Source organism: Antechinus flavipes, chromosome 3 (assembly GCF_016432865.1).
Source record: "Antechinus flavipes isolate AdamAnt ecotype Samford, QLD, Australia chromosome 3, AdamAnt_v2, whole genome shotgun sequence".
Taxonomy (NCBI): Eukaryota; Metazoa; Chordata; class Mammalia; order Dasyuromorphia; family Dasyuridae; genus Antechinus; species Antechinus flavipes.
Window position 1 is genome coordinate 238,827,915 of NC_067400.1, and position 23,885 is coordinate 238,851,799.

General features: G+C 34.2%; 1 pseudogene; it reads right to left on the reverse strand.

The window, feature by feature from the left end:
- Window positions 1-3,868: 3,868 nt before the first annotated feature.
- Window positions 3,869-4,936, reverse strand: LOC127557131 (methylsterol monooxygenase 1-like; annotated as a pseudogene).
- Window positions 4,937-23,885: the final 18,949 nt, after the last annotated feature.

Genomic DNA, 23,885 nt, shown 5'->3' on the forward strand with positions numbered 1-23,885 from the left:
AGATGAACCCCCGTCTACTCTATTCCCATAGTATGTTTTTATGATGGGATTTTTTTTTTTTACTGGTTCATCTTCCCCCCTCTCTCCCCCGAGACATTTAGGGTTAAGTGATTTGCCCAGGATGAATCTTTTTTTTTTTTTTTTTTTTTTTTTTTGGGGGGGGGATAGAGCAAGATAGAGCAATTTTTTTATTTTTATTTTTTTGCTTTTCTTGACAACCTGTGGAAGGAGCAAAACCTTAAACCCTAGCCAATTTTGTTTTTCCTGAAGCAGTATTGAGAACTTCATTTACACTGGTTGGCCCAGGGGATTAAAAACACAGGCTATCCTTATTGCCTATCTTTGCTGAATATCATTCTCCTGCTATGGCGAAAGAAGTTTTCCTTAATTTTCTGTTGAATGATTTATGAGTGTCTCATTTTTCCCAGTATATAATCTATCAAGGGACTGACTGGCCTGAGTCAGACCAGAACACCAATAAATATAAATATTTCCATATATAAATCCCAATAAAATAATATTGTAAAGGAAACCATGAACCTCTTTTTTGTGAAACTCAATTTTTTATTTTTTAATAAGTTTAACATATTAAGTTTGAAAGCTGCACTGCTGGTCTGCCTCTCTTTGAAGTTTCTTTAGTTATCTCATTGTGATTGAATATTGTTTTGCTATAATAAATGATGTGTGTGGGGGGTGGTTTCAGGAAAACATTGCAAGATCTGTATGAACTGATGCAAAGTGAAATAAAAAGAACCAGGAGCTCATTGTGCACATTTATAATAATGCTGTAATGGTGATCACTTGTGAAAGATTTGACTGCTCTGACCAATACAATGATACAATTCCAAAGAAATCATGATTTTAAAAAATGCTATCCATCTCTCAAGAGAAAAGGAGTATAAATGAAAGTACAGTTCTCTTTATTTTTCTTGCTTTTAAAAATTATGACTAATATAAATATATTTTGCATAATTTCACATGTAAAATTGATATATTGCTTGTCTTCTCAGTGAGTGGAGGTAGAGTGGCAGAGAATAAAAGAATTTGAAACTCAATTTTTTTAAAAGAATGTTTTTTAAAAAAGGTTAATGAATAAATAAATAAATTATAAATCTATAAGTAGAGTCAATTTAGACAAGGTAAAAAGTGCTTCAATAATACTTTTCTTCCTTTTTTAATTTGGGGAGTAAGTTATTGCTGTCACTAATTTTTCTCTTCCAATTCAAGAAATTCCTTTGTAACAAATAAACTCACTCATGCAAAACAAATTCAGATATATTAGTCATGTTCAAAAAAAGTATGTCTCTTTTCACTGGATCTTTTCTCCAAGGTTCTTCAAGGTTCTAGGTCTAGAGGACTGAAACTATGGAATCAATGCAGAGGTCAGGACTGCTGAGGGCTTAAGGCTAACTACTGATTGGACAGTACTCTATGGGCATATGCTTGGAAAATGGTCCTTTCCACTATCCGTACTGGCTCAATGATTGGTGTATAGAGGATTGTAAGAGGGACTAGGGGGTGGAGAAAAGCTAGCCAGGGACACACATGCTCCACGGTAGAGGGGGAGAAGGCGCTTATGGAGATTCTCTTCCATACCTTTCACTTCTACCCCTAAAGACCAAGAATAAAGATGGACTTTTGCTTATCCTGACTCCACTGATTCTGGGGTGTCCTGGGTGCTAGCAGTCATTACATCTAGGGTTGATGCAACCTGCATAAACAAATGGAGTACATCATCATGCATAGGAAATCCTTCTTCAACTTAGACTTTATGTTTCATTTCTATCAATCAATGAATCAACATGTGCTTACTAAGTGTCAGGCATTGTGCCAAATGCTGGGGCTACAAAAAAGAAGTAAAAGAGTTTGCTTTTGAGGAGTTCACAATGTAATGAGGGAAACAACATGCAAATAAACATATACAAATCAAACTATATAATAAACAGAAAATAATTAAAAGAGGCAAAATACTGAAACTCAGAAATGAATAGGAGAGACAGATAATTAGAGAGAGAGAGACAATTAGGGACAGATACAGATAAAGAGAGGGAGATACAGAGACACAGAAACAGAACATATAAAACTGTAGGCAGCAAAGCAATAGGGAGACAAAAAGTGGCATGGTGAGAACCATAGAACTGAGAATCAGAGAAGAGACTGGAATGAAGGAACACGAAGACATAGAACCATGTAGTGAAGAAAACATTGACTTTATCTTTGACTAGTTCCTTGAGTCATGTAGATTGTAGAGTTCCTGGGAGAGAAGTTAATGCTATAGTAAGGATGACTTTTTTCTGTATACTGGGAGGCTTGATTTCAGAGTAACACTATGTCAGGAACATAGATATAGGTCCTATGAGAAGCAGTGGTGGAGATGAGGGACAAGAAAGAAGGAAAAGAGTTTTTGTTTTGTTTTGTTTTTATTGTCTCTAGATCTAGATCAGGGTTGTGATCCTGCCTATATTTCAAAATTCTATTAAATAAAACATGTCCTATGTTTGATGTTTTATTAATCTGAGGGCCCTGTTCAAGTAAACTGCAAACCAGAGAAATGTTGTCATAGGTCTTTCTGCATATATATGTGTATATATACATATATATATATAATATATATATATATATATATATATATATATATATATATATATAGAGAGAGAGAGAGAGAGAGAGAGAGAGAGAGAATATAGACACACACACACACACACACACACATATATATATATATACACTCTTCTTTAGTTTTAAATTTTTAATTGAAGCTTTTTATTTTCAAAACATATGCATGGATAATTTTTCAATATTAACCCTTCAAAACCTTATGTTCCAATTCTCCACCTTTACTTCCACCTCTCCCCCAGTGGCAAGTAATCCTATATATGTTAAACATGGTAAAAATATCATACACACACATACATACACACATACACACACACTTATATATATATATATATATATATATATATATATATATATATATATATATATATATATACACACACTCTCCCAGAAGGACACTATGATATCAGGCTACATTTTTAAAAAATCACAAATCAGAAACATCTTTATTCCAACAGACACAAATACAAACAGCAGCAAGTCAGTTCACTGTAACAGTATAGACATCCAAATCATGTAAATACTGGAGACATAAGAGAAAAAACATTGGATTAGTAAGAAAGGCTCCTCAATTTTTTAAACATCAAATACATTGGAAAAATGTAGCCTAAAATCTGCTATTTGGGTCAATCCAGGACTGTTTAATTTGATTTTATCAGCAGCATGTTGTAGCCAAATAGGAATCCTTTGAAAGGAGCAACAAGATCTTAATGACAACCATCAAAGTTCAGCCCTTCCCATATATCCTATGCTTCATCACAATGCAAGGCTACTGGTGAACTGCACAGCCAGTTAAGACTTCCTTGAATTAGAAGCTTGATCTATTCAGTGAAAAATCTAAAACACACTCTTGATTTTTATCTTTAGGCAGACTAAAAGAATATGCTTGTTTCAAAAGAAGAAAGATAACAACCACAAGCTTGTGTTTCCTACAAAGTGCATGCTATTGTTTAATTTCATATTCCTTCATGATCTATGATCTTATCAATTTCAAAACAAAAGCTTGAAAAATCTATCTAATACTTTTAAGGCTTATTTTTTTTTTGTAACATGGCCTTTTAAATTTCCTCATTAATGTCTTATTAAATATAAATTATGTATTTTTCTATATACACAGAGGTGATATGTAAAGTAAAAAAAATTATCACTAGAGTGATAACACAAGATTATAAAATGTTCTTTTATTAATAGCCAGGATGCTTATTTATTTTGTCCCTCTTTAAGCAAGTTTAATTATTGTTCTCTTATATGTTTATCTTCTGGAATGTTTACAAATGTTTATTTGGTCTTTTATCCAATGTTGCAATTTCTTCATCTTTTCAATGTAACTAATATATTGAGAATCTGTACCAAAGAATTTATTCCACCATGTAAATGTTGAAGCATAATTTCCAATGAAGTTCATGTGGTGGAAATCATGATACCATGCACCAGTATAAAATGGTATGAATTTCAAAGGATTGAGAGCAGTATCATAACCACTATGTACATACATCAATGGTTTCTGTTAATCAAACTGTGACCTATGCCCAGAGGAGGACTATGTGGTCATAAAAAACCAAAATTCCAATAAAAAAGTCTGGAGAATGAGGCTTTAAGAGGATGTCCATATTCAGCTTCCATTCCAACTGGGGCCTAAAATTCATGATGAACTTTATGGATACACACATGGTATAAAAGTCTATGAAGGAAATAGTGCCAGGTGTCTTCAATCAATGCATAGCCAAAACACCTGGCCAATAGCATATGCCATTTAGACATCTGTCTCAAACATAAGGAATGGTAAAATACTCTGTAAAATACCAGGTACCACAAATCAAAGGTAGCTGAATGCAAAAGTGATGAACAAGAATTTTTATGAGACATTTCCACTGGACTTCCCAAGTTTCTAGTTTTTCTTTTTGAATTTTATATTTTTGCATATAAACTGAAACAAAAATGCTGGTAAACAAAGCAAGAAACAGTTCACTTCATGAACTCTGATAGATTCCCATGTTGCAATATTACTTTGTGCAATTATTCACCATGTAAATCCAAACATTTTAAAACTGTACTTGTAGAGGATTGTCAGGTAAGAAGGAATCTAAATACTCCACTGGAAAGATACTGAACCAAAGGTTTAGCACTTTCTTTTGCAGCCATTATTCAAATTTCTTCAAACAGACTTATTATTCAGAACCTTGCGCCTCTGGTGGACAGAATCGAGACTTCCTCTTCCTAATAGGCTCCCGTGCTTGTGCCGCGCCCTTCGCCTCCAGAAAACTGGATCAAATTGCGGAGACCCAAAACAGCACCCACTGCTTGCTATTAGGCTGGACATATCTCAGAGCTAGTTAACCCCTCGACTTTGGGCATACTGAGAGTGAAGCCTATCAAAACATAATTATGACATCCCTCCATTCTGCTACATTTCAATTGGCTCCTTCAAAGAGAAGATAAAGATGACTGTAGAGGTTCCAGAACTTTTCCACAAACTTGGTTGGTGGTTACTATTGAATTGATGGATGGTAGCATCAAATGTGTTGTACTAGAACCAGTTCATAGAACAGTTCTCACTGTTACAATTTGAGTGGAAGCATTTACAACTCGGGAATCAGGAAAAATGCTACAAAGCAGGGCTTGGTGTATTATTTTGTTGATTGTCTAGATTAAAGAAAGTGATGGAAAAGGTATAGATATCACATTTTAAAATGTGTGCATAAATCTTCCCTTTATAGTTGGTTTTTAAATATTTTCCAGCACAAGACATTTGTGGAAATATGTATAACATATATTGAATTACTTACCATGTAGGGGAGGGAGTCGGGGTAAGGGAGGGAAAAATTTAAAACACAAGGTATTTTTTTTTTTTTTTAATTTTCCAAACATATACATGGATAATTTTCAACACTGATCCTTGCAAAACCTCGTGTTCCAAATTTCGCCCCTTTCTCTCCACTACTTCCCATAGATGGCAAGTAATCCAGTACATGTTAAACATGTGCAATTGTTCTCTACATATTTCTACAATTATAGTGCTGCACAAGAAAAATCAGACCAAAAAGGAAAAAAAAATGAGAAAGAAAACAAAATACAAGAAAACAACAACAAAAAAGAGTGAAATATTATGTTGTGATCCATACTCAGTTTCCACTCTCCTGTCTAGTGTAGATGGCTCTTGTCATTACATCTCATTATTGGAAAGAGCCATGTCTATCAGAATTGTTCTTCATATAATCTTGTTGCCATGTACAATGATCTCTTGGTAGAACACAAGATTTTGTAAGGGTGAATGTTGAAAATTGTCCATGTATATATTTTGAAAATAAAAAGCTTTAATTAAAAAAAAATTGCCATCACACTGCTGCACAGCATCATCATTTGACTCAGAGATCCCAATATTGGGCATATACTTCAAGAAACTGAAAACAGAGAGATCTATTATATTACCAAAATAGGCATAGTAACACTTTTTGTGGAGGCAAATAACTGGAAACTAAGTGGGTGTTCAACAGCTGAACAAACTTTGTTATATGAAAATAATGGAATGCTATTGTTTGATAAGAAATGATGAATATGAGGAATTCATAGGAATGTGAGATTAGCATAAACAGCTATGGGGAGGGGGAACAGACCTAGAGCATTATACATAATGGCTGTAAAAATGTAAATGAAAATATCACTAAGAGAAATTAAAATTGAGTAATTGAAAAAAACCAATAATGATCTTAATAAATAGATAACAAAATCAACCTCCTTCCTTTTGGGAGAGAAGGCCAGCATCTGATATACAGGTTTTTTTTCTCAATAGTGTTTTATTTTTCCAAATACATGTAAAGATACTTTTAAAAAATAATAGCTCTTTATTTTCAAAATATATGCAAAGATGATTTCCAACATTTACCCTTGCAAAACCTTGTATTACAATTTTTTTCCCTTCTCCCTATTCCCTCCCCATGACAGAAAAAATCCAATATATGTTAGACATGTAATTCTTCAATACATATTTTCACATTTATCATTCTGCATAAGAAAAATCAGATTCAAAAGGAAAAGAATGATAAAGAAAACAGAAAATAAGCACATAACAATAAAAAAGATGAAAATACTATATTGTGATCCACATTCAGTCCCCATAGTTCTCTCTCTGAATGCAAATGGCTCTTTCCATCACAAGTTTATTGGAACTGGCCAGAATCACTTTATGGGTGAAAAGAGCCAAGTCCATTACAGTTGATCATCTTGTTGCTGTATACAATGTTCTGGTTCTACTCACTTCACTTAGTATCAGTTCATATAAGCCTGTCCAGACCTTTCTGAAATCATTCTGCTGATTGTTTCTTATAAAACAATAATATTCCATAACATTCATATACCATAACTTATTCAGCCATTTCCCAACTGATGGATATCCATTCAGTTTCCAGTTTCTTGCCACTACAAAAAAGACTGCTACAAACATTTTTGTACATGTGGGTCTTTTTTCCTTTTTTATGATCTCTTTGGGATATAGGCTCAGTAGAGACATTGTTGAATCAAAGGATATGCAGAGTTTGATAGCTCTTTGGGGACATAATTCTAAATTGCAATCCAGAACAGTTGGATCAGTTCCCAACTCCACTAACAATATATTAGTGTCCTAGTGTAAAGATAGTTTTCAATATTCATTTTTAGAAAACTTTGTTTTCCAATTTTCCCCTCCTTCCCTTACCTCTGTCCTCCCCAAGACAGCAAACAAACTGGTATAGATTAAATATGTACAGTCTTTTAAAACATATTTCCATATTTATCATATTGTGCAAGAAAAATCAGACCAAAAGGGAAAAAAAATGAAAATACTCTTCTTCAACCCACATTCGGTCGCCTTCTCTTTGGATGCTAATGGCATTTTCCATCCCAAGTCTATTGGAATTGACAAGTGTATATTTTCAGACCCTGCCACTGTATCAGTTATTCCTACTTAATTGTCTTCCTTTGTCACAAAGAAAGGTTCAAGTGAAGAAGGAGTTAATATTCAGAAACCAACCAGTAAACATTTACTAATGTCCTGTGCTGTTCTAAGCATTGGGGATATAAGAAGAGATAAAAAACAGTCATTGCTCTGAAAATGTTTACATTCCAACTGAGGCAGATAGGTACATATTAATTATATATAGAATATATGGAAAAAATGACTATGATAGGAAAAACAATCATCAGTAATACTAATTTTTAAAAATTAAAATAAACTTTACTATCTAAGAGTCCCTTTTCAGAGATATCATATGTGACTGAGTAGTCTGAGCTTCCTCTGCTGTAGAAGAAGGGACTTCGTCCTTACACAAGGTGAGCCAATTCTCTATCTTAACTTCTGATTGGATTTCCCCCTTTATGGATTTATGTGAAGAATGTTTCATTTAAAAAGTATGTACTTGGAGGTCCTTGGGGGTTGGAGGAAGTTCAATATAAGTGCATTTTACTATAGTTTACAACTCCTTTTTAAAAAATACTCTCTCTTAATAGCTTTGTAACCTGGGCATGGAGCCAGACTCTTTCTGCAGCAAAGTGTAACTGGAGGGGAGTAAGAGGGAAAAAAAATACAAGAAGCAGCACAAAAGAAGGAAAAATAAGGGGAATAAAGCTTTTTGACCTACCTCCCGAACTTTTTTGTAAAACAAAAGATGATGACAATGCAATCAATGTTAAGCAATAAACTTTGCAGATCCATCAGGGATCACCAGGGTAAAAGACATAATAGGAAAATCTCTGATTGAGCCCTTCTCTATTTTAAATTATTTCATTCCTTTAAAATAAGTTCATTTCTTTTGAAAAGAGAGGGGGAGAAATTACAAAAACCTCTCCTTGCAACATTAGATGATCCTCTTATAAATCAAAAGATAAAACTTTGAAAAGTTCTTTTAATTAGCTTCTAAAGCAGCTTTCAATTGCAGTGGGTGTTGAAATTGTATTTCATTTAAATTCAGAGAGAGCTTCTTCATTAGGACTTTTGCTGAACAATTTAGAAGAGCTTCTACATTATTCTTAAAGAGGTGAGAGGGGTTGCTCTTGGACCAAAGAGATTTTTATTAGCTTTAAACAAATTTTATTTGTTGAGTTGTCTTCCAAATATTGCTTATCTCTGAACCTAACTGGCTATTTTTTATACTGGTGGTGATTTCTGGGAAGAGGATCCAAGGTTGGTGTCCATCAAATTAATTGCTTTGTAAGACTGGTCTGTGCCCAGATTGGCAATCTGCAGATGGGAAACAACTTGATGCCAAGGCCTATGGTGTTTTATGGTCACAAAGTCCTTGGGCTACAAAGTTGGGAAGAGTTGCTGTTGTCATTTTATTGGGGATAGCAGAAAGACAATTTTGCATAGCTTTCCTCTTATGGGTAGTAGTGCTCTCCCAGCATCCATGGGTGGGAACATTAAAGACTAAATAATCCAAAATGTTTTTTAATATGTTTTGAAAAACTAAATGCATTTTGATTGTGGGGTGCAGAGAGAAGATATTCATTCTACTCTTGTTCCCTGAGGCTGCTATGAAAGAGATACAAAAAGACGATGGACTTTCTCATTATTACTAGACTATCTTTCAATTGTCATTTGCTTGGGAGACAAGGGAAGCATGATCCTTTGATTATCAATGTCAAGAAAAACAAAATAGTGAGCTTCATATACACCAAAGGTATTTGATTTGTTAGAAAGACATTCCTAATTCTTCATTCCTCCTCTCCACTGAAATTCAAATTTCTGTAGATTTTACTGCCCCTAACATTTCTGGCATCTGTTCCTCTCTCTCCACTTACATTACAAGATTAAACTCAATCACTTCTTGCTTAGCCTATGCAATGGAGCCCCTCCCTCCAGCTTCTTTCTCTATCCATCTTCCTCACATTTGCCAAATTGATATTCCTAATGTATATTCCTATTTTTTAAGGTCTGACCATGTCACCCCTTTCATCAAGAAACTCCTGTGGGTCCTATTGCTTATAGAATAGCAAACAAATTCTTCAGTTTTTGCAGTCACAATCTCCACCCTGTCTTTCTAGATTGATTCCCTTATTTTTCTTCACTTCTTCCTTTCTTTTTCTCCCTCTCACTATCCCCAATTAGTTTATCTGCTGATTCCCATACACAACATTCCAATTCCCACATGTCTGTTTTTGCATAAAGCAGTCCCCCTATACCTAGATTGCTTTTCCTCCTCACTTCCAACTCTTGGAACCTCTAGATCTCTTCAATATTCAGCTTAAATGCTACCTTCCATTAAGAGTTATTTTATTATATTCTTCATTTATTTGCCTATGACCATGTTGTATTTCCCTGTTTTCTTCCTTCCTCCCCCAAAGAGAATTGTAAATTCCTTAGAGACTGTCTCACTTTTGTCTTTCTGTTCCCAGTACCTATTAAATCACTCTTAAATCATAATCCTGATATGAAGAATAAAGTGGAGAAATATATGCTCAGCAAAAATGTTTGCTACAATGATTGAAAGGATCCAGTGATTCTCTATGAATGTTGATGGTCTCAAGCTGTGCCTGTTTGTATCTGTTAATGTCCTGGTGGAATAAAGTCCCGTAATATTTTTTAAAAAAAGGCCTTTTCAGCAAAATCTTGAATCCTCATAAAAGATATAGGAAAAAATGGAAGAATGCGCAGACTATGGTATATTGTTCAATGGGCAGTCCACTGAGTTAGTCCACCAGCATATCTATCTTTGACATTTGGATGATGATCTGGAACCAAAATTGAATAGGAAAAAGGCAAACTAAGTTAATGATTCTATGGTCATGAATTATGAAGATCACTTGATACTACATGATGGCACTTCTGTCAATTTTCATTCTACTGGATTTTGAAGGACATATTATCTTATGGTTCAGCAAATATTTAGAAAGTACCTCCTAGACACTGGATTCTCTTTGTATTTTGGATTCTCAATCTTCACAGTGCTAATGTAATTTTCAAAGTCCTAGTCTGGCAATTGCTATGAATGACTAAACTGAACTGCAGATATTGTACTATGCCATTTTCTGCATTCTGCAAATACTATTACTAAGAGCTTTCTGCTTTCAAGTTATAGACTACATCAATATCTTAAGTATCATATTCCTATAGCATTTTATGATGTAGTTTTATTGGCTAGTGAGCTTTTTTTGAGCCATTTTAAAAAGAAAAATTTTAATTCATCAATGAATTAAATCGGATTGATAGTTTTGAAGGGATTCATAATGAATTCATCAAAGAAATATTTGATATCATGAGAGGGATGATGCCAATTTGTACTTTATGCAGTAACACTTTTTGCCAGGTTATTAATTATTTTGGGGAAATACAAGTTTCTGATCAGTGACTAAAGATGTAAGAAAGAAATATTTATAATTATTTTTTAAACATCAGTTTTATTGATACCTTTTGACTTTTTTTTTGTTTTTACACCGTAGTTGTTATATATGGACACACACACAGAGGCATAGACAACCCAAATGAGAATTCCCTCATAACAAAGGAATTAATTATTGTCTAATTCTTCATGATCCCATTTGGGGTTTTGTTGGCAAAGATACTGTAGTGGTTTACCATTTTCTTTTTCCAGCTCATTTTATAGGTGAGGGTACTGAAGCAAACTTGCCTAGGCTCATACAACTAGTAAGTATCTGAAGCCAGATTTGAACTCAGGAGGCTGGGTCTTCCTAACTCCAGACCTGGCACACTATCCACTATGCCGCTTAGCTGCCTCAACAGAGGAATATAATTCAGTAAAACCAAACAACACAGTAACTGTATCTGACAATGTATGTGACAGTCTTTTACCTCTCTATTGAAAGAAGGGAGTTCCTCATCTTTATCTAGAGCCCAAACTGATCATTACAAATATTCATTGGTATATTTGTTTTAGGGTTTCTAAATTTTTTTTGGATAAAGATTTGATTTATTGTTTTGTTGATTTTTTCAGACTTAAGAACTTATAGCAATGAAGATTAAATATAAAAATTTGTGTGAATCTTTTTTTTTCTGGATGATGCTAAAGATTTACCTGTACACTCCTTTATTGCTGCTGTACTAACATTGCTTGAGTTCAGCAAGAAAGAAAAAGGAGTTTCAATGAATGAAATCATTTTTAGATTAAAGGACAGATGACTACAATTAATAATAATAATAATAATAATAATGATTATTACTATAATGATGATAGGCATTAATATAATGCTTTCAGGTTTGCTTTTATCCCATTCTAGCCTTACAATAGCACAACTGCCTGGTCTGTACATCTTTTTTTTTTTTTATAATAACTTTTTATTCACAGAACCCATGCCAGGATAATTTTTTTACAACATTATCCCTTGTACTCGCTTCTGTTCCGATTTTTCCCCTTCCTCCATCCACCCCCTCCCCTAGATGGCAAGCAGTCCTATATGTTAAATATGTTGCAGTATATGTTAGATACAATATATGTTTGCAGAACCAAACAGTTCTCTTGTTGCACAGGGAGAATTGGATTCAGAAGGTAAAAATAGGGGTTTCTAAATATTAATGCAGTTACTATGTATGTTCTTCTGGCTTTGATTACTTCACTCTGACAAAATTTCTTATTACAAAATATTTCATTATTTTCATGCACCATTATTTGTTTGGCAGTTTCCCAACTGCTAGTTATCCTTTTTGATTCTATTTTTTTTTGTTACCACAAAAAGTAACACTAAAAATATTTTAGTTTTTAATGGGACCTTTCTTTATATCTTATGCCTCTTTAGGGTATATGAACAGTATTAGCATCTCTAAATCAAAAGGTATCAACAACTTGTTGATGTTATCACATAATTCCAAATTGTTTTTCAAAATGTCTGGATCGATTCAGAATTCCACCAGTCATGTTTTGGCAAGTCTGTATTTCCATAACTTCTCTAACATTATTATTATTTTTTTCATCTCTGTCACTTTACTGGATGTGAAGTAAATTTTAAGAGTAGTTTTAATTTACATTCTTGTGTCTTGGAGGAATCTTCCAGATTCCTGTTGACAAAAATTCTTTTAAAAACTGTTCATAATCTTTGAACAATTATCTCTTCAGGAATGGCTCTTGGTTTTATATACTTATGTTAATTTCTATAAATCTCAGATATCATATCTTTATAAAAATATTTGATAAAAGATTTCCCCCCAAAATTAAAATTTCCTTTCTTTTGCTAGATGCACTGATTTTATCTAATGTAGTCACAATTGTCAATTGTTCTTTTAATATCTCTTCTGGTTAAGAATTTTCCTCTGAGCCATAGTTGTCAAAGGCATTGCCTTTCACTTTGCTCTAATTTTTTTTAATAACATGGCCTTCTATATTTAGATTATATGTTCTTTTGGAATTTAGTGTAGAATACAATGTAACTTTCTGGTTTATTTGTAATTATTTCAGTAAGTTCATCAAATGAATTACGCTCAATTGAATCAGGGATAGGAAGAATTCTTATTTTCTTTTTTTTTTTTACTTTTAAAATATAAACTTATTTTAACCTTCAGTTTCCAATTCTCTTTTCCTCTCCTGTCCCTTATCCACATTGAGAAGCAAGAAATATTGTACACATCATACATATGAAATCATACAAAATAATTCTGCATTAGCCATGTTCTGGGAGGTGAAGAAATCAAGAAAAAAGGAAAATAATGCTTCAATCTGACCTTTGAGTTTTTCTTTTTGGAGTTTTCTCTTTGGAGGTGAATGACATTTTATATCATCAGTCTGTTGGAATTGTTGTGGATTATTATATTGACTAGAGTTACCAAGTCTTTCATAGATGTGAAATATGACTTTTATTATATACATTGTTCTCCTGGTTCTGTTCACTTCACTTCGTGTCAGTTCATATATCTTCCCATTCTTATGAAATCATTCTTTCATCATTTCTTACAGTATGATAATATTCCATCATTTTCATATGTTTAACTGTTACCCAACTAATAATTAATTCCTTAGTTTCTAATTCTTTGCCATACAAAAGAGCTGCTATAACTATTTTTTGTAAAATGATTCCTGTGAGGAGTATTACTATGGAATATGTTTGTTTACTTCAAAATAGAAGTAAAATAATTACATATGAGTCAAGGTAGCTGGTTGATGGATAAGAAACTCTTCATTTTCCTTTACAGTAATCATTTTAAGTTATGGGTATGTTTAGGTTCTAGGACAAAGGCTAAATTCACTTGCTTCCTGGGAATACTTTTAACATGATCTTGTCCTAATTATCAGAAAAAAAAATCACCTGGAGCCCCAAGGAAACTTAGAATCATCTGGTGCAACGCCATCATTAAACAAATGAAGAAATGGAGATTTAAAGAATACCCAAAGATGCACAATCGGAAGGTACAGCATGATCTAGGGGCTAGAGTGTTGAATTTTATGTCAGGAAGACATTGATTTGAATCACATTTCTATAATTTTACTAGGTAAACATGGACAAGTCACTTGAGCTCCCTTCATCTATAAAAGATATAATATTTCTAGTATCTACTTCACAGGAGTTTTTGTAAGACTCAAATATGATTGTATAAGAAGGACAGTGGAATCTATGCTAACTAGATTGCCACACAAGGGACTGGAAAATTTGTTCCTAATAGGTATTAATAATAAAAGCAAGCTAATGCACCAGAAATGGACACCACTGAGTCTTCCTGCTTCACCCAGTTCTTGCATTAGCTTCATTTGTGTGCTAATCAGGAAGAATCTTGGGTCAAGGGGAGATCTTCTGAATTTTTCTCTGTAGATTTTGGGGAGGAAAGGTTTACAAATAGAGGTTGGGAATTTAAACTCATGATTGAGTGATTAAACTAGAACTAAAAGAAATTTTCTTTTCTTTGGTTTTGTATTTTTAGTGAGACAGTTGGGGTTAAGTGACTTGTTCAATGTCACCCATCTAGTAGGTGTTAAGTATTTGAGGTTAGATTTGAATTCAGGTCCTTCTAACTTCAGGATCAGCAGTCTATCCACTGCACCATCTAGCTGTCCCTAAAAGAAATTTTCTAACCCTAGTTATTTTATTGTCTGGGACAAAGGAATATAAAGTATGTACAAGAGAAAAGGAATGAAAGGAATAGACATAATTTGGGGCATTCTGTTAGCTTTTTTTTGAGGGAAGATGGAAAGCTTTATGGCTGGGTATAATAGGTTATGTCTTTCAAGCATTAAAAGTTTTAGCTCTCCCTGGCTTTCTATAAGTAGATAATAGCAGAGATAGTAATTGATAGCTTTGAAAAGACCAAATAGCTGATGCATACCAGATGGTAGCCTAAAGGTGATTAGAAGACCAACAGAGACATTCGGCAAAAATAACTCAATAGAGAGTATAAATGCCATGCCAAACAGAGAATGGAATCATAATTCTAACTAGCATTATCATCATAATTTTGCTGATATTATGTCTACCACATACTGCAATCCTAGTTCAGGTCTTCATCATTTCTTTCCTGAATTATTGCCAAAGCTTCCTACTTGGTCACCCTGTTTTTGCTTCACTTTTCCCTTCTTCAATCCATCTTCAACAATCTGTCAGTGAAATTTTCCCTAAAAAACAGGTCTACTCAAAAATCAACTGGCAGATCTTGGGGAGGGAGAAGGTAAAAGGTGGGAAGAAGAAAAATCTGGAAAGTAAAATCTTACAAAAATGAATGTTGGAAACTATCTTTGCCTGTATATGGAAAATAAAATACTCTTGAAAATTAAAAAAAAATCAAGCAGCAAGTATTTATTAAACGACTCTTATAAGTACTGTATTGGGTGCTAAGAATATAAGTATACATAATAAAAAAATCATATATACAATGAGCTTACATTTTATGGGAGAGATAGCAAGCATGTATGAAAACATTTGTGGCACGAATATAGTTAATAAATACAAATATAAACAAAGTAGTTAAATATGAGGTAATTAGGGAGGTGGGGGGGAATGATGAAAGTCTTCATGTAGAGATACCTGAAATGCCTCTTAAAGGAAGGCAAAGGTTTTATGAGACAGAGGCAAAGAGGGAGTTTAATTTTAGACATGGCACATAACTAGTACAGAAGTACAGAGATGAGAGATAGAGTGTCCTGAGTGAGGAACTGAGAGAAGGACAGTTTGTTAGGATAGCAGAGTAAAGGAGACAGAGTAATGTTGAATAAGATGGGAGATATAAAATGGGGTCAAATTATGTAGTACTTTAGAAGCTAAATGGAAGAATTAATATTTTATTCAAAGGCAATAGAAAGCTACTGGAACTGTTTGAATAAGGGAATCACTAAGTCAGATCTTTGTTTAAGAAAAATTACATTGGCAGCAATGTGGAAGATTGGCTAAATTGATGAGATTTGAATCAGTTAAAACGCTATTGCAAAAAGCTAGGTAAGAGAGGTTCATCTAAGGTAGTAGCTAAGTGAATCAAAGGGATCAAGTAAGAAATGTAGAACTATCAAGATTTATCAACTAACTTAATATGTGGGGTAAGAGGGAGTGAAGAGTCAAAGATAATGCCTAAACTATGAACCAGAGACACTGGAGAGATGGCAATATCTTTGATAGAAATTAAGAAGGTTGGAAGAGATGGAGAAATGATGAGTTCATTTTCAGACATGTTGATTTTAAGATGTCTCTTGGACATACTGTTTCAAATATCCAGTAGTAGTGATGTGATACTGAAGCTTGGGGAAAAGAATGGGGCTGGATTTGAGGGCTATCTTCACAGAAATAATCACTAAATCAATGGGAGCTCATAAGTTTACCAAAGGAGAGAGGATGAAAAAAAGACCCAGTAGTAGTACCATGGGTAACAATTGTATTCAAAAGGCATGATTTGGATGATAAGTCAACAGAGGAAACTGAGAAGGAGCAGCCAGACAAATAGGAAGTGAACCACAAAAAAAGAATGTCATGAAAATTCAGAGAAAAGAGACCTTCACAGATGAGAGAATGGTTGATGGTGTCAAAAATAGTTGATTTTGTTGAGAAGGATTAGGAAATCCTAAATATCCAATATCTTTGACTCTTCATTTTCTCTTACCCCACATATTAAGTTAGTTGATAATCCTAAGAAAATATATCAGATAGAAAGCATTGGTAATTTTGGAGAACATAGTTCCAGTTGAGAGATGAGGATAAAAGCCAGATTGCAAAGGCTTAGGGAATAAAATATGTGAAAAAGTGGAGATAGTAAGTGTAGACAGATTTTTCAATATTATATCTTATAGAAGGAAGTAATATGGGAGTTTGAAATGGTGGAGTCTACTGCAGATTTGATAAAGATAGTGAAAACTCAGGCATGTCGTGTAATAGGGAAATAACCAACTGTTAGAAAACGATTAAAAATTCCTAAGAGGTGGGAAATGATTAAGGATGTAATTTCTTGGAGAAAACAAGAGAATGAGATGAGGCACACACAAAGACAATTTGGTCTTAGCAAGAAGGGCCATCTCCTTATTAGAGACTAGGAGAAAGAATGAGAAAGTAGGAAATGATGTCAAAATGTTTGAGGAGGAAGATGCAGCTCATGTTGGGTGGCCTCATCTTCTTTCACCCCCCATTAAAATAAGAGCTATAGTTCTCAGCTAAAAAAAAATGTGGAGGAGGAGCTGTAAGGGGGTGGAATGTGAAGGAAAGAGAAAGTTTGTAATTGCTTCTGTAGGGAATGAGATAGGGAATCCATTAGGAGGAACAAAAAAAACTGCTTTAATTCCAAGAGGATCCAGTTGAGGATGAATAACATGAATTTGTAGCATACTTAGTCTGCACAGGTATGAAACCTCCTTCAGCTTTTTTTTTTTTTTAGCACCTAATCATATATTACTGTTGTCTTTCATTCTTGAAGACATCTATGCCATCAGGGAAGTGATACCATGGCATGCAAGTGAGTTGGATTTTTCTTTCTTTTTCTTACCTGCTCAGTAGGAATGAAAGAGAAACTCGTTACAGGAGCTAAATTCCTCTGTTTGGTTATTAAAGCCTTTTACAATATGTCTCTACCCTATCTTTCCAGGATTGTTAATCATTATTCCTTTTCAGGCACTCTTATCTTCTGACCAAACTGGATTACTTGTTGTACCTCATGCACAGTATCCCCTTCCATCGCATGGCATCTTTGCACAGTTTCTTTGCCTAGAATGTACTCTCTTCTCACCCCTGTTTCATAGAATTTTCTTCACAGAGCTCCCTTCAAGGTTCAGATCAAGTGTCGGTATGTTACTGCAAAGGTAGATTATAAATGTGTTATTCCATTTCAGTCAAGCCAAACTAGAGATTGATTGAATCAACCTGTTGGTATTCAGAGCATGCAAACAATAATGAGAAATTGCCATATGGGGGTCTCTAGTTTGACCTGACCCAAATAAGGAAGATGGACCTCTCTATAAATCTGTTTTAAAGTTCAATCATAGTCCTTCCCAATCTTCAAAATTAATTAATCAGAGTATCTCAGAGTGGGATGGAAATTTATAAATTATGGATTGCAAATGAAGGAACTGAAATCAAATGATTTTTCCTCAGGTCACATCTAGTTAGTTTTAAACCTAGGCCTAGATTCCAAGAAAAGAGAAGATAGTAGAACTAATTTCAACTACTTCAGAAATCACTCACCAGAAGCCTCTAATTTATTACCCTCCTTGAGAGGGTAATATGTGTAAACATTTTATTTCCTCTGAGAAAATGTAAGTTTCTTGGGTTTAGAGACTATATCACTTTTTTTTTTTGCATCTCCATGAATCTATAACAGTATTTAGCATATTGTAGGGACTTAATAAATGCTTGTTGATTGATTGACATTGGTAGCTCAATAGCCTCTGAGATGTGAGTTACCTTAGCCAAGGGTGTTCCCTAGCTACATGGTCCCAGCTTATACCCTTGCACATATATTCCAAGATCATGTGTTTCCTATATATGCACCCTCCATGCATATTCTCTGGTCAAAGATATTAAGTGTGCTATGCACTTTTCTTCCGCCAGTAATGTAGTAATCTATGAAAGAATGTACCCCGACTTTTTTCAGTCCCAAAATATGTCCCTTTATTCAAAATCTACAGGGTATATCATTGGCCACTTTTTCTTGACCTGTGATCTTGTCATCAGGCTTATGAAGATTCCTGATAGAGACACCATTTTCTAGAAGTCCTAGACTATTCCCAATTTAGTACATATCCTGTCACATTAAGGGATTGCCCCCTTACTTCTGAACCTGCTGTTAGTTGCTGTTATATATTCTGAGGAAGCTGAGTTGAAGGTCCACAGTTCTATATTTCCTGTCGCTTTTGGATCTTAATCATCCTGCGATCCATCAACTGATGGTTTGATTGCTTCTATTTGATCTCACCTTACCCCTATTTTTTTCCACTCACAAAAGAGGAAGCAAGTGTCCAAGGTTTCTTCCCCCTATTGACTTTTGACTCCATTTTGGGCTATCAGTAGAAGGAATGAAAAATAGGAGCCAGTGAGGAAATCTGGATTGTTGTAGAATGGGCAAATTTCAGAGGATATGGGGCAGTTTGCACATAGGAGATAAGGTTCCTGGGGCTGAAGTGGGTTTGTTAGTCCATGATCAGAACACTGAGATAAAAGATCATAGGGAGCTCTGACAGGAGGTACTGAAGGACCAATAACAAAGGACTCTCAGGTATATATTCTCCTATGGTATAGAGGACAGCCATTCTAGTTAACCCAGTTCAGCCTCGCCTCATAAATTGGTCTCCTTCAATATTTTTAGTCTTCTAATATTTTATATACCCCCTCCATGTATTTTTTGATATAGTCACACTGGCCTCCTTTCTCTTCATCTAACAAGATTTTCCATTTTCTGACTCCAAGCATTTTCAGTGGCTATCCCCTCTCATTTTTAGTTCTGGGATTTCCTGACTTCCTTCAAGTTCCAGATAAAATTCCATCTTTTACAGTAAGTAATATTTTTGGCAGATTGTACCACTGGTATTGGGGGACATGCTTTGAACTACTGTTTTTGTTTGTTTGTTTGCTATCCAATATGAGTAAATGCCACTGCTAAAGTACTGACTTACTGACTGTTAAGAGTGAGAATACTGGCGTGGGCTCCTATGCTAGTGCTTAACTGCCCACAGAATTAATCCCTAGAACCCTGAGAGAAGTAGCTGCCATTCTCTATGGGTCAAACTCTCTAGATACTATTCAACATGGCATAGCACTTAGAAAGCTGACCTTGAAGCTAGGAAACTTTACTTTTGAGACATACTGGCCATATGACAATGGGTAACTCATTCAACTTCAGTACTCTAAACAATTGTCTAAATCTATAAATTGCAGAGAAAATGTCAGTCTGCATTGGTTGAAGGGACTTCCTCATCATATTCACTATCTTTATCTTCCTCCCAGGCCTAGCTTAGGCCCACTTTCTTTTTTCTTTCTTCTAATTTTCTTTTTTCATTTCCTAATTTTCTCAAATATTAATTTAGATTTTCTACTCATTGTATCTACTTATTTTATGTGTATAGTTTCCCTATTACACCAAATAGAATGTAAATTCATTGAGGTAATAATGGGCTGCTTCATTTTTTGTTGTTGTTGTATCCACAGCACATAGCAAGTGCCTAATAGATATTTATTGAATTGAATTGGAATGGGATCATCTCAGCCAGCTTGCAGAACAGAAGCAGTCTAATATATATTGTATTGAATTAATGCTCAAATGGGGCAATACATCTGATCTTTACAAGCAAACTCTCTAATAGACAGTTACTGTACTTAGTAGAATTTATCTTGTTTTTTATTTGTCTTTACCAGGGAAACTTTTTCAGTAAAGAGTTCTTAATAGAAGGATAGCATTGAAGAATAATGGAATCTCAGAGCTGAAATGTGTTAAGATTAGAATAATTTGGATATAAGGGCATGGGACTTAGGAGGTTAAAAAGAGAGGATGTTCCCAATGGGAAAGAGGGAAAGAAAGAAAGGGAAAGATGAACTTCACAATTTTGTATAGGAATGATACTGATTACATCTAAGGATCAAGTCCCATTAATGAGGAAAAAGGATAACCTGATAAATAAATTCCACAGAAAACCTATAAAACTCAGTTCAACCAATAATTTTAACTTTTTCCTTAACTAACTCATTTCTAGAACTCTTGACAAGGAATAATATTGGCTTAATTTTGCCTAAATTGGTCTTCCCTTTCGCTTCTCTGTGCAGATGAAATAAAAGTTAAAAGTAAAACAAACATTATAAAATCATCTAAATTAAGCTCCCTTTATAATTTATATGTGAAAGTTATTGTACTTGGACTACTTGTCCCCCCTTTTGGACTCTCTAATAGACCAAACTGTTACCTGGTCTCTAAATATTCTACAATTTTGTAATGGTGTATACTGTACATTTTTTTGGTCCATTTTACTCTATTACCCAAGTCATCATAATTCCAAAACTGAAAATGGCACATCTAAAATGTAGAGAGTAGCAATTTTGATTCCTGGGGCAAGAAACACAAATCAAATTTGCAATTCATTATGTGAAAATAGTACAAGAAATCATTAAGACAAATTCAGTTAAGGAGGAGAGATGACAGGGAGAGATTTAGTCAATATAGTTATTTTAAACTGTAGAAACATGTTTCAAATTAAATTCCTGCTCTGCAACATTGTTGTAATTGTCCTATTCTAGTTATAGTTCTATAGACAAGAAAATGGAGAACACCAGGTCTTACCATCATGAAATTTCAAGTATTGTGGCATTTAAGCATGGGCCATATTTTTAAGCCCATTTTTTGTTTATATAGTCAAATTGGTTAGACTGGTCCTGTGCACAAGAGAAAAAAGTGAAGGGATTAGTCTATATCATCCCAAATTTTTTATGGAATAGAGTTTTAAAAAATGATAAAATTTAGCACTAGTCCAGCATTTCTCTTAAGTGAGGGTCTGAACTTTCAGGGGAGTTATGGGAAATTCTAGGGAGACTAAGAGGATTAGAGTCTTCTAACAAGATGAGACTCAGGACAATCCCCACATGGAAAAGTTTATCACAAATTTTGCTACTTTGAAAAGGTTACCTTTCTTGCTATCACTGAGGGGATCTGGGATTCTTTGCCCAAATACCATTGTCAGTGGTTTCAGTTGCATTAGATATAGAAGCTAGAAAAAAGGAAGTGAATAACTTACTTAACGGAAGTCACTTTCCCAAAGGAAATCACAAAGAAGGAGAAGTAAAAGTAAAGTAGGAACATAGAAAAAAGTGACAATATTGATTTACACAGTCTGTATTTCTTACACATAGTTTGTCAATGACATTTACATAATAACATCCTCATAAAGCTGTTTATATTTAAAATGTTATCCTCATAACAACCATGAAAATTAGGTAACATAAATATTATAGTTATTTTATAGATGAAGAAAATGAAGCTTGAAGAAATTGAATGGCTTGACCAAGTCCACATACTAGAAAAAATAGCCTGGATTGTTCCCAAACCAAGTCTTTTGATTTCAAATTCATGGCATTTTGTATTTCACCATGATGAGCTACCATTCTGGGGTCAGAGTTCAGATCAATGGTCAATAATATCTGAAGACATCCTGTAAAAAGAAATAAATAGAAAAATTTCTGGCACTCAAAACTGTGTAACTAACCTTTTTTGTTTCTAGAGAAGTTAATTTTTTAAAGGAACTGACTGAACTAGATCCCATGAAAAAGAAGAAATATGCCAATTGGATTATGTAGGAAGACCATATCAAAAGAAACATAGTAGGTAAATATTAGCTCCAGTTAGAAGAGAAAAGGAAATATTTTCACTTTTGCATACCTGTGACTTTCAGGTTTATGCCTCTCCACATACTGGAAATTCCCTTTCACATACTCACACGAGAATGAACTTTTCTCTAGAACTCAAGATCATTTTTTTTTTTTCACATATGATAAGGTGCAGAAGTCAGTGGGATGTGAAACTGCATTTTGGACTTTGTCCCCTGAGTGAGTTAATTTGATCCTTAGCCAGTTTGATCAGTGCCTATATATGACAAATAAGCAGAGAAAAACAGAAAAGTGGGAAGGAGGAAGATAAAACAAATGAACATATTAACTGAATATAAGGAAAGCTTTATTCTGAACAGAGTAAACACTGTTAAAATCATTTAGCACATTTTTTGATGATTTTAAAATCATCACCTAGTGGAATCTTAGGAGCAATCTAATCCAACCTCACCATATGACTAAAAGATATGAAGTTTCTTGCCCATGGTTACACATATTCTCTTCTCACCCAACTCTGAAACATAATCTCTATCTGTTGAAACCTCCATCTTGGAAATACACCTATGGTAGGAGCACTATGGGGTAAAAAACTGGACCAGCCTACATTACATGGAGAGCAGCAGGATGGAAAGACAAATAGTACTTTTATTAGACTGTGGAATTCTAGGTATTCAGAATGAGAGATGGAAGGGACTATAGAGACTATCCAACTTTTTAAACCAAAACAATGGAGGTAGTTGATTTTTTGTTTTGTTTTGTTTTGTTTTGTTTTGCTGCATGAGCTTATAGGGAACAGAAAAAAAAAATATTGAGTCTTTGTTTTCTCAGGCTTTCCTCTCTTGCTTCTTGCCCTAAGGCAGTTTTAGGGATAGCTCTCACCCATTATTCCTTTCTTTTAAGATTCCAATTCCTGATTTTTGTTATCAACCTGAAGGACCAATATTTTATTGTCTATTCTTGCCTAATATTTCATTCAGATTCTCAATAAAGTTATGCTTCCATGCCCACTCCTCCCCATCACTACCACTACCACTCACAGAATAAATGTTATATAAAAAGATGTTTGCAGATACTCATTAACTTTTAATCATTTAGCTGAAATTATCCTCTTCAAATGCAGGCTAATGGAAAATATCTGTCTCTTTTGAGCTTCACGCTATGTCCTAAGAGCAGTCTTAGACTCTTATCTAGATCTTTATCAAATATGAATATCAACTATTAGGGCTAATATTGGCTGGCGACACTCAGCCTACTCAGTGATTTCTTTCTCTGCAAGCCAATTCATCAACAAGTATTTATTGAGCAAGTAATATATAATGACATGACTTTGGGTCAGATCAGTTAGTTAAAGAAGAAACATAAGAGAACAGAGAATCTGACTCTTGGTTAGATTTCTTAAGACAAATAAGTTAAGTCATGGCAACTGCTCTCCCCCCCTCTTTTTTTTTAGCTTTGATTTAAAAATATTTGGTTCTAATCTGTGATTTCAATAGCATAAATAATTCTTGATTGATTTATTATTATTATTTTTTTTGGCTACGCAATTGGGGTTAAGTGACTTGCCCAGAATCACAAAGCTAGGAAGTATT